Below are 12277 nucleotides of genomic sequence, written 5' to 3'. Positions count from 1 at the left end.
ACTGGATAATCAGTGGTGTACTGTATGTTTGAACAAAATCCCTAACTTGAAAATATCTTAACAGATTGGATTGCGACAAGCTGTAAGAGGTGCTAAGTTGGGTAAAGATGGCAAATCCTCTATTTGTGAACCCTTTCACTTCCAGAAAGAAACCAGCCCGCTTAGTTTTTTTTTTTTTTATTTTTATAGAGGTTTTAGTTTTTTTCCTGATGCTGACAAAAGTCCTCATGGATATCAAATTTTACTTTGCCATTTTCAGCCCTTGTAAAGTCTTTTGTGACTGTCACAGTCAGGAGGTGGGGGTGTGACGATGTGTGAAAACAAATCCGCATTGCTGATTTAAAAAAAAAAAATAAATAAATAACGGTCTCTGCACAATCAAGATTCTGTCTGAGGCAACATGCATATTTACCATGTGAAACACTTTACAGCTTGTTCATTCTGCCTTTATTGATGCTGAATCAGGATCCTCTGACGCACAGATTCCCGCCCTGCTGCTGAACTCCAGCTTCAGGGGCAAACAGAAACTGCTCCCAACCACCCAATAACAAGCATTATTTAGATTTCCAAACCAAAAGAGGTCAAAGAAATTTTGTAAAGGAACTCATTCGAATGAAGTTTAAAAGAGAGCTGGGCTTCCTCTTGTAAACTCTCCCTGAGTCATCATATATCTGCAGCCCCGTGTTGAAATGAAGCGACTTCGCCAACAAACATATTTTTTCAGCCTGCTCATCACCTTGAACAGCACTGCGTGACATAGTTCACAGGGAAAGTGAAAATAAATACGGATTGATATCATGTAACTTGAGAAAAAGGACCGCAGGGATGTTTTCTTTAAATACAGTCAAGAGTTTTTCACGGTGAGGCCGGAGCACAGGAATAATCTGTGACACACCAGTTTTGACTGGACAGATTTGCATGTAATTTAAATTAGGGGCAGAGTGTGAGCGGAGGGAGTGTAAAATGGACATGAGTTGGCGTGAGAAGGAGTGATGCACAAACAGGCTGATGTGTTAATTGAGACATGTCATTGTTTGTCACTGACAATCGTTGGCGTCATTGTTGGGGATTCTGGTTGACACAGAAAAATAAGAGGTCGTTGTCTTGCTTGTTTACCGGACTTTTTCTTGTTGTTGGACTTTTTATAAACTTCACCCCAGTAAAGTGTGATGTACCATGTAAATGGAAGCTGCTGTTGGTAAGATTAAAGCAGTATCTGCAAAAACGCTTATTTGCTCTCTTGCCGAGAGCTAGATGAGAAGATCAGTAACGCTCTGCAAGTGTAAAAAGGCAAGTAGTGGTTTTACAGCGGCTCATGTGCTGGACTGTTTCTTGGTGGGGTGAAGTGAATTACTGGGGTTTTTTCATCACCGTGAGATGGCCATCCGAGTTGTCCAAGACCCTTCCTTTTTAGAGTTTTTATTTTTTAGTTCTTATAGGTTAAACAAACAAGATAGGGCATGTTAATTAGTGAGCGTTACAGCTACTCCTTGGCAGATTTTGTTCCCTTTTTACAGAGCCAGGCTCGTTGTTTCCCCCTGTTTCCAGTCTTTATGCTGAGCTAACCAGCTGCTGGCTAGAGCTTCATATTTAACAGACAGACGCAAGAGCGGTATTGATCTTCTCATCTAACTCTCTCATTAAAAACAAGCAACATAAAGACGTCACCTTGGGGTCTGAGAATTTTCGATTTACTTCACTATATGTTTACAATTTATCTATAATTTTTTTTTTCTTTGTTTTTTTTCCTGTTAAGGATTTTTTTGGGGAGTTTTTCCTTTTCCCAATCGAGGGTCTAAAGACAGAGGCTGTCATAATCCTGTACAGACTGTAAAACCCAGTGAGGTGCATTTGTGATTGGTGATATATAAATAAAATTCACTTGACTATTTTGTAGACTAAATGATTTATCAGTTACTCAAAAAAATAATCAAAACAGCAGCCCTAATGTGAAATACAATAAAATGTTGTCCAACTAAGACGCTGATATGGAGGGCAAATCCAAAGGAAATATACAGAAAGGTGCTCTAAGCGCCTATGCCTTGTTTTCAATTGTACTTTAGTTTCAAAGCTCAAAGAGGTTTCCAGTCAGGGAAAGGGAGTGTTTGTTTGCAACCCAAAGCCAATCCCACATTGCGTTTCAATGAAGCTCAACTCTGTCACCAAAAGCAGAAATTCATTGTATTTTTCCCATCCTTTCCCTGCTGTCTGCCACAGATCTGCGCATGTGTTGGTCCACCACCTTCCTGCTTCAGCATTATTCAGCCAATTCCTGACTGCTAAGTCAACTCTGTGGATGGGAAGGACAAATAACATGCGAGAAGGAGGCCAGAGGAGGTGAGGGATTGAGATCACTCTGCCCGTACAGTACAGTAGGTCACTCTGCGGACAGCCCTGTTTCTATCTTTAACCTGATTAGCAACAGGGCAGCAGGCATGTTGGAGAAGGATCTGTCAGGTGTGTGCGTGTGTGTGCGTGTGTGTGTGTGTGTGTGTGTGTGTGTGTGTGTGTGTGTGTGTGTGTCTCGGCTTAGCTCTTTTACTGTAAAAGTCAAGGAGGGCCGGTTCCCATGAAAATCCAATCTAATGTGGGAACCGTCTTTCGGTCGCGCCACATAAAGAGCCGTGGAACACAGAAAACTGTACGATTTCAGGAATGTCAAAGAGAAACCTGAGGTCAGTCTCTGTTTGCAGGTCACTCATTGAGTGAGGTTGGATTTAAAGGGATGCTCTCTAGATATGGAAGAGCTTACATATAAATAGAAACGGGCCGGGCTACTTCTGTTGTCTTAAGAACTGTGTGATCCTAACTGTGAAATGTTGAGTCACACTTGGCCCGGACACACAGGGCATGCAAAAGGTCTAAAACCCTCTCGATGAATCTTTACACGATGGTTTCTCTTCCGTGGTAACATCTAGGAATGGGCCTTTAGCACCAAAGACATTTTGACATTAGAGAAGCACAGGTGTAAATAGTAGAAATGAACGATGGCTGAAGTCCATTTAGCTGCTTCAGTCTTAGTTGTCCTGCTACTGTTGGCGCCTCGTCCCTGTCACACTGTCATGGCCTGAATAGAAAAGAGCCATCTTTAATGTTGTTCTTAACAAGTCAAAATGCGTGTTGCAAAAAAGACCTACACACAAAGGCTTGAAAGCTAGTCTCACGGAGATATAACTGCTTAAAACTGAGCTTGCAGTATAACTTATGAAATCTTGAGCTCTATAAATAATTAATTTTTTTTATGATGAGCATTATTCTCAAACTGTTACGGCATATATGATTCTGCTTTGAGTATGACTTGAGTTAATAAAAAACTGCTCTGGTTTTAACAAGGTTCTTTGCAAGAATTGACATTTTGACGTAGCAGTAAGGCTCAGTGGATTTGGATTTTAGCCGTTTTCACTGAGATATACCCTGGTCTTGGCCAAGTTAGCGGCATGACTCTATGGATGGCAGTGTTGGTCTGTCACTCAGTCAGCTGGTCCATCATTTTGGTTCAGGATGAAATATCCTGGATTGGATGGATTGTTGCGAAAATTTGATGCAGAAATTCATGGTCCCCGGAGGACGGATCCTACTGACTTTGATGATCCCCTGACTTTTCCTCTAGCACCACCAGGAAGTTGACATCTGTAGTTTGTTGTGAAATTTCTTGGCAACTGTTGGATAGATTGTTATAAAATTTGGGACGCCCCTTAATGTCCCCCTCTGGATGAATTGTAACTTTTTATTTTGTTCCATCGTCAGGTAAAATTTTTTTAATTTGTCCAATATTTAAATGTGTTTCCCATCTACTTCAGCTGTACGTTGTGTTTTTTGCTAATAATAGTTAGGATGCTAACATGCTAACGTGCTAAACTAAGATGGTTAAAAAAAAAAAGGAGAAAATCAGTTTTAACCAATTTTTTGTCCAGATTTTATTTATGTTCCCTGTTGCACATTGACCATTGTTTAGAAACGGTCTTTTTAAAATTCAGAAAATCAATTGGTTATAGAAAATGAAGAGAACAGTGAGGAAAAACTGAAAGCAAAGCGCCTTTCATGCACCAGACTCCCTCCAAGTAAGTTCAGAAAATAAGAAATGGTCCAAATAATTGAAAATTAACACTTTATTAATACTGAAAATAGAGAGCCCGAGGTATGGTGACACACAATTCTATGGTTCTCAATATCTGAGGTCTGTTCAATGTGAGACACTCATAGTGGTCATGTCAGGGAGCGAAAGCAGACCGTGTATTTACCAGCAGACACGAGATGCTCTCTGTTTTTCACTTTCAGTTATCAACAGCGCTTCACACACAAACAGACACACACAGCCACTTGAGAGGTGCACACTAAAAGAGGCCGGACAAGATAAGTGCGGCCGCAAATCCTTCGACCACTTAACAACTCTCTGTCAACCATTTCTCTTTACGATACAAAGACTTGTGTTTGTAAAAACACGGTCAGACATCTCACGAATGATCATGTGATGGAATGCATGACCCTGGACGTTGTCGTTATAGAACAAGTCCACTCAGGTGAGGTGAAGTTTACAGCAGAGGAACCGAGGCGGCACTAGTTTCACTGAAGGACGAGAGGAGGGACAGTTTAGGCCGACCGTGCCACTGCACTATTAAAAATGTGATAGCTTTATTTCTGTCGGTAATTAGGACACCGCACTTGTACTGTAGTAGGGCATGTGGCCAGTCTACCCCCAAGGACAGTGCAGGATGGAAAATATAAAGTACAAAAATAGCCCACTCATCCCTGCTCACTTGAATGTTATTCTCAGAAGTCCCCACACACACACACACACACTTTAAGGTCAGATCATTTTCACCATTTCCTGTGAAGTAACCCTGACTTATAATCTGTCCACATGCATTTATAACCGCGTGTGTGTGTGTGTGTGTGTGTGTGTGTGTGTGTGTGTGTGTGTGTGTGTGTGTGTGTGTGTGTGTGTGTGTGTGTGTGTGTGTGCGTGTGTGCACACAGTGCTGCAGACCAGTGAGCAGGATGGATTCAGAAGTCTGTCACAAACGCTTTGTTCTCTGCAACTTGCATAACACCTCTCATAGTCTTACCTAACTGCTACTGGGGAGGATTACAGGGGTGTGGTAGGATACTGGGAAGGGCATGTATGTGGGAGGCTTGAGAGTGAATTGTGCATTTGTCACATACTGTCCATACTTAAGGCCACTAATGAGTAAATAAAGGCTTTTCACAGTGCGTACTGGATCACTTAATTTCCTCTATGTATTAGAGAGGAAGTTAAGATAAGTGCAAAAGTGTATGTTCATATACAGTGTGAAATTACAAACAAAAGTAGAGAACCGATTTCCACCTGGTACTGTAAAAACATAACAGTGGAATAGTGGTAACATTAAATATCATATATACAAATATACCTAGAAAAAGGTATCTATGTTGTTGTTTTTAAAAATAAAATAAAAATCACAATTCTGGGTCCCAGATATCTGCTAGTATAAAGTCAAAGGCACCTGGATCAGTTCTCTGCTCGCTTAGCTTTGAAGACATTTGGACACTTGTCAGTTCTGTGCCCCAGATGTGTCCGACACCAGTTCATTTGACTGTTTTTTTGGATTAAACAAAGAAATTTACAGTCCAATCATGATTCAGTCCTCCTTCAGAGGAATTTTTAGATTAGAATTCTGGAGGTAAATGCAGATTTTGTATTAAAAAAATAGTTGATTAATTGAATAGTCAGTCCACGGGAAATTAAACGAACAATTTTGACACCCTTTTAAGAATATAGTTTGGGCGTAATTAGCTGCTTTTGTGTTTTATGCCTTGTAAAAGGAAAATCTTTGAGTTTTTTGACTGTTTGCTGAACAAAATAAGCTGTTTACAGACACCAATTTTGGCTCTTAGAACTAGTATTATTATACTTTATAACTAAGAAATTCATCTTTTAATTTGAAGATACCCATATATTGATAAGTAATGAAAATAATTACTGATTTCAGCCCTACATGTTGAATACTTGGAATTTTTTGGCAATCATTAAGAGGCACATGAACATTCATAAAATCTTTGCAGGTGCTGGGTAACAATAATCTGCACAAAAAAAAAAAAAACAAACGTTCCCAGTTCTTTTAGTTTAATTTTTATCTCAGGTGCACTCTGATTTTTTTTTTGGCCACATAAAAAATAGTTATATTCGAAGATTTTAAATACAGACAGGAAACAAAAAGACATAAACAGCTTCAATCAAAGAGTATAACTATCAGTATTGGCAATATTATTAGAAATCCTTAATAGGAAACTAAAATTTGTTCAGTGTGTGTGTGTGTTGAGGTTAGTGGGGGTATGTGGCAAGAATTTGCCACTGAAAGTTGGTGTGTGTGTTCATACAGTATGTGGGTAAATCAACTGCCAAAGTGAGCCAAAGTTATTTAATACAGGTGAATCACATCCCTCCTGAGCAGCAGTTATTTTATTTTAACAGTTTCTTCAGTTACAAACTGAAGCTGATCAGCCCTTTCTCTTGGTTTTTCAACGCGTTAGTCTGTAGTTTATACCGTGTCTTATGTAGGATGCTTGTTCTAATCCGCCTCTGTCCTCTACATACACTCGCCATACACTCTGCGCCTGGAGGCGACGCCGCTTTGTCCTCTCGCATAAGCTGCAGCCCTGAGCTCTGCCAGAACACAGCGGAGCCAGCTGATGTGTTTTAGAAAAGCGAAAAAGAGTAAAAGCCTGTTTATGAGACCGAGCCTCACACTGAACAGAGCTCCTGCTGCCTGCGTGAGATAAGTGAGAGCTCCATGTTGTTGTAATCCAACAGCCTGTGGTGATAGAAGTTTTAGAAGTTTAAAAAGAAGAAATGCAAATGTACTAATACTAACTGATGATAATTTATCACTAACTGGAGGATATGCTGCTATTTTGTTTTACATCATTGTAAATTGACTATCTTTGATTGCTGGACTCTCTGTTGGACAAAAAAAAATGCTCTTTGAAGACGTCACCTTGGGCTGTGATACACATTTTCCCTATTTTCGGGTTATAGAGCAAACAATAACTTGATTAATTAAAAAAAAAAATTGGCAGATTACTTGGTAATAGGGCTGCAACTAATGATTACTTTCATTATCAATTTGTTTGCAGATTATTTTTTTGATTAGTCTATAAAATGTCAGAATGTAGTGAAAAACGATCGTTATATTTTGCCACATCTTGAGGAGATGTATTTAAAATTGCTTTTTTTTTTTTTTTTTTTGAGCCACAATCCGAAACTCAAAAACATTTGGTGTACTGTCATGAACGAAAAACTAGAAGGAGCAAATCTTTACATTTGAGAATCTGGAACTGGTGAAATTTTGGCATATTTTGCTTGAGAAATGACTAAAATGCTGAATAATCGATCAAAATAATTGATTAATTTTCTGTTGTTTGACTAATCACTTAACTGACTATTCAATGCAGCTCTAATTATAATAAATAATACATAAATAATAGCTACTCGATAACGAAACCGATGAAAAGGGATACATTTTGTAGACAGCACCTTTTCCTTGTTGTCTAATTTCTCACAGTCATGTTGTGCTGCCGGCTTTCATGTTTTTACATTACAGTGCTGAATGAGTGGACTAGTTCATCATCCTGTAATTTGATGGATGCACCGTACACTCCCAGCCAGCAGGAAGTAGCAATGATGATGTGGAGATGCTGCCAAGAAGCGCTGTTGGCCCCTCTGCAGGTTTATTTCAGAGCTTGAGATAAATGTCAAACAAAGAGGTGCCGCGTCACCCTGCAGAGCGGTCTAATCCAGACGTACAGCTACATGTCCAGGGGATAGATTAGATGACATCACTGTCGCGGGGTGTTAGAGAGCTGGCCAGGGTTTAGAGGAGGACGGTTACGTCAGTATGGAGCCATGAGTTTAATATTAATTGAGCCTGTCTGCAATGACGGAGTTTGTTGGAAAAGCTCCGAAGACGAGTACTGGGGAGCAGGTGCAGGCCTGAAGCAGCTGGAGGTGATGACGAATCACAGCACGCTTCCCGAAGAGCATGACTAGAACGTCTACATAATGTGTGTGGTGTGTGTGTGTGTGTGTGTGTGTGTGTGTGTGTGTGTGTGTGTGTCTGTGAGAGAGTACAAACACATTTATTACACAGTGATGTCCAATGATTCAGAGTTAGGATAAATGATTGAAGATGTGCTTTATTTTCACTTTCGCTATGGTCACAGGGTATGTTTGGGAAAATCCACGTTATGACTTTAATGTCCGATCATCAAAAAATATACATAGACAAGCCATTACAAAGCACTCAATGCTGATTTCCAATAGTCAATGCTACAGACAATTTTCGGGCAGTACTCGAAAAGCATTTTGGTTTGATACCCAACTAAGATCATTTTCATTATCGATTAATCTGCTGATCATTTTCTCGATTTAACCCGTTAAGCTTTTGGTCCACCCGTCACAACCTCCCAAAGCTGAAGAAAACGTATTCGGTGGTCTTTTTTTGTGCGACCAACAGTCAAAAAACCAGAGCCGTTCAGTTTAATATCATAGAGAACTAGAAAAGCAAGCAAACATTCACATTTGACAAACTGGAACCAGGACATTTGTGGTATTTTTGCTTAAAAAAATGACTTAAAGAGTGGACCAATGTCAAAATAGTTGCTGAGCAATTTCCTTTTGATCAACTTATGAATTAATCAACTAATTCTTTCATCTCTATAACAAGAGAACTGAGGACGAAGGGAGAATGTTAAATCATCCTTAATAATTCATACTCCTAAATGTAACTAAAGTTCACTGTTAAATCATAGAAAACCTGCCTTTCCGGTCATGAGAAAACCTGTTTGAACCCAAAGAGATTTTGCCAAGCTAGGGAGCCCTCTGATAAATTCAAACAGCTGCTTTTAACTTCTCCTCAAAAAGCTGTTCGAACATATAAGTCAACGTGGCTGTAATATTGCTTCATTCATTAAGGTTTAGTAACGCTTTTCTTAACTTATCACCCGTGGTTAAATTCCCACCGTGGAAAAAGGGTTTGAGGCTCATGTGTTTTGACTGCTCTCCTCTCCCTCTCGTCCAGTGGAGTCCGTTACGTAACATCCAGGGAGGAGAGGCTCCAAAGAAAGAAGCCCCACGGCGGAGATGAGCTCTGACCTGCAGGTGCAGCCGCTGTCGGAGGGACCGTCTGTTTCGGGCTGCCTGACCCTGCATACGAGTTTAGCACGGTACCCAAACACATGTTAAAAATCCACACAGTTCATGCAGAGACGAGCGGAGAGAACAGGAATCGATAAAGATAACAAGGCCTCCGGCTCAAGCAGGTTTCAGTTGGATAAATATTTATCAGACGGAGCTGAGGAGCTGAATTGTAGTGGGTGAGCCGCTATTTCTGGCTATGTAGTGCTATAAAGAGGAATGCTTTTTACTAAAGTTATATTTTGGGGATGTCTGGGAATGAATTAATTGCTAGATACCTTTAGGTACCTTCATAACAAGAGAAATTTTGTAGTCAACAGTATTTGTGTCTTTCTATGATGAATTGAAGGGATGCGCACTGACCCCTCATCAACACAGGCTATGGCTTAAATGTATTTCCACACCAAGTCTGACTTCACTTGGGAGACATTCGTATGAAACTAAGCAGATAGTTAAATCCGGGCGTTTTTATTGCGTCTTACACATCACAGAAGAAAAATTTGTGCGATTGAAGAAAAAAAAAACGTTTCGTTTTTTGTTTCTCCTGAAATTTTGCAGTCAGAAATGAGCGATTAACCCAGAAAACCTATCACCGTATCTCACATTGCCACACATCCCGCAGACAACCGAGGGTATTTTTTTTGAAGCGGTCGACGTACAGCGGTGAGACTCACCATCTTCTCGTCGCCTCATCGAGATGGGGTGGACCCAAGGCTTCCTTTTGTTCCTCTCTTAAGAAGCATGACAAGCAAAATATCATCATCCCTGCCTGAAGGCAAAAAAAGAAACACAAAAACAACATGAAGAACTGCATAATTTCATTTTGGGCTTGGTGTCCGTTGTTCCTCTGGGGAATTTGCAACAAATGTGCAACAGCGTTGAGTGTGAGCTGTGAGCACTGCAACCAAAGATCGGTTTTTCCGTCCTGGATTGTTTAATTTGAAGGATTTTTGGAGGCCTGACGGGTTGAAAACGTCCAGTATTTCACAAGGAAATGCTAAAATTAGAAAAAAGGCAGAAATATAAAAAGGAACATGTGTAAAAGAAATATTTTTATTTGCCTTCTTAATTCATCATCATAGAAACCCCTCAGGAATGGAGCCAGGCTGGGAACCACTGCTTTAGGGACCAAAAATCTGTATCACAATTTGTTTACATATTCACCCTAAATCAATAAATTGATTATAAATGAATTCTGAAAGGTTTGTTCTCTACTTTAAAGCAACAGTTCGAACAAAAGTTGTATTTTCAGCAACCGATCATATTACACTTACAGTACGTTATCAGCTGAATTAATTGAACTGAACGATTATTTAGCTTATGGGGTAATAATGAGACTCTTTAAAACTGCTGTTCTCATTAAAGGAGTAGTTAAACATTTTGAGAAATACGCTTATATGCTTTCTTGTGAGGGTTAGATTAGACGACAGATACAACTCTCGAATCTGTCAGATAAATATGAAGCTACCACCAAGAGATCAGAATCAGAATCAGAGCAACTTTATTGTTGTCGCAAGGCGACGGAAACATTTTCGACGTGGGTCATGAGGGTTCACAAAGAATAAAAACACACGTGTAGCAGAAATATAGACGTAGCATTAAACAGAAAAAATACGTATACATACATTCGTATTTACTCAGAGAGTTAAGAACAATTTGGCTTTAAAGTGCAAATATTGTGTTAGGATGTTAAGTGTTAGGATACTAACTCATTAATAGCTTGTTTATGATGTAAATGGCAGTTTGTATGAATATATTTGTCCTGGGTGGAGGGTTTTTGTAACGGCGGCCTGTTGGGAGGAGTTCGAATGAGTTGTGGAGGGGATGTGGAGGGTCCCGTGTGATGAGGGTTCTTTAGCGTCTAACTGCCAGGGTGTACGGACCCAACGGTGAGGACTTGGAGGGGCCTGTTATTTTACATGCATGGTTCATGATCCGAGAAAGTTTAAGTTTTCTCTCCCAACATTAAAACCGGGGAGAAAAGGACACAGTTCCGTCTGCCTCAGTGCCCAGGTGTCCACGACCTTCACCTGCTCCACCACCCGCACTTTTACTGGCGGTACCCTTACAAGGAATTCGTGTCCCTCGGGCGGGCGCTAGAGCCATGTCACCTGCATCCTAAAAATGTCAGTTCGTCGGTGTAGAAGTTTATGTTGTTTGTGCAGATGGAAAACAGAGCGGGAGGTAAGACACAGAACTGTGGGACCCCTGCGTTAAAAACAATATTGCTGGACTTGATCCATCAACCGCTACATGTTCTGGCCTCTCCTGCAGGAAGTGTTTTTTTTTGTTTTTTTTTAATAGAGATGGAACTCCAGTACCTCACCCCGAAGACTTCAGACTACTTGACATTTTAAGAGGCTTATGTAAACAACTGCATAATTTGATTTCGAAAGGACGTTTGAGAGCAGCAACAATTAGAAAATCTGGGCTTACGAGTTAGTCACCTCCGTTGTGTTGTTTTGAAGTGTATGCCAGAGAAGTGGAGCCCGGGTCTCTTCATTTGAATACGAATATGGAGTCGTAAAACTCGCAAAAAGTTTCGAAAAGCTTACCAGACAACTCAGAAATGCCGTATAACTGAATAAATCAATAAGTAATAGTGTCAATCAAATAAACAAAATGGAGTGTGGCTGCATGCTGCTGTATGTAGCATTACTCGTATAAACTCTTGTAACAATATAAAGCATTTTAGCCAACAAGCTAATGCTACTTGGAGGTTCAGAGACGCTGTGTTTTCTGTCTTCATAACATTATCTTCATCTTCAGGTGCATGTTTCCTCTCTTCATTAAGCAGTGGCGCAAAGTAACATTGGCTCAAGTGCTGCACTTAAGTATAAATTTGAGGTACTTGCACTTGAGTACCCGAGTATTTCCATTTCTACTTCTACCTCACAACTCAGAGGCAAATATTGCACTTTTTACTCAACTACATTTATTTGACAACTTTAGTCAGAAGTAACTTGCTACAGGTTCAGATTAGTAAAGCAACATATAATCAACTAATAAATTATGATGTAGTCATACGTAGGTTAAGTCTTTATTGACGCCCGGGGCAAAATTCACAAGCTACCCAGCAACGTTAAAGTGTTGTACACATTATTG

General features: G+C 40.0%; 1 long non-coding RNA gene across 3 annotated transcripts in view; it reads left to right on the top strand.

Annotated features, from left to right (window-relative positions):
• The window catches only part of LOC120786387, a 29256-nt gene extending 18963 nt beyond the window's left edge, over window positions 1-10293 (top strand). For 2 of the 3 annotated variants that reach the window (XR_005706713.1, XR_005706712.1), the window contains exons 3-5: window positions 2218-2337; window positions 9057-9201; window positions 9731-10293. This is a non-coding gene — a long non-coding RNA (uncharacterized LOC120786387). The remainder of the gene's footprint in view (window positions 1-2217; window positions 2338-9056; window positions 9202-9730) is intronic. The other variant, XR_005706714.1, reaches the window with a different exon arrangement.
• The last annotated feature ends 1984 nt before the right edge of the window (window positions 10294-12277 follow it).

Source organism: Xiphias gladius, chromosome 24, assembly GCF_016859285.1.
Source record: "Xiphias gladius isolate SHS-SW01 ecotype Sanya breed wild chromosome 24, ASM1685928v1, whole genome shotgun sequence".
Taxonomy (NCBI): domain Eukaryota; kingdom Metazoa; phylum Chordata; class Actinopteri; order Istiophoriformes; family Xiphiidae; genus Xiphias; species Xiphias gladius.
Note: the sequence above shows the minus strand (reverse complement) of the source record. Positions and strands in the feature narration are given on the sequence as shown.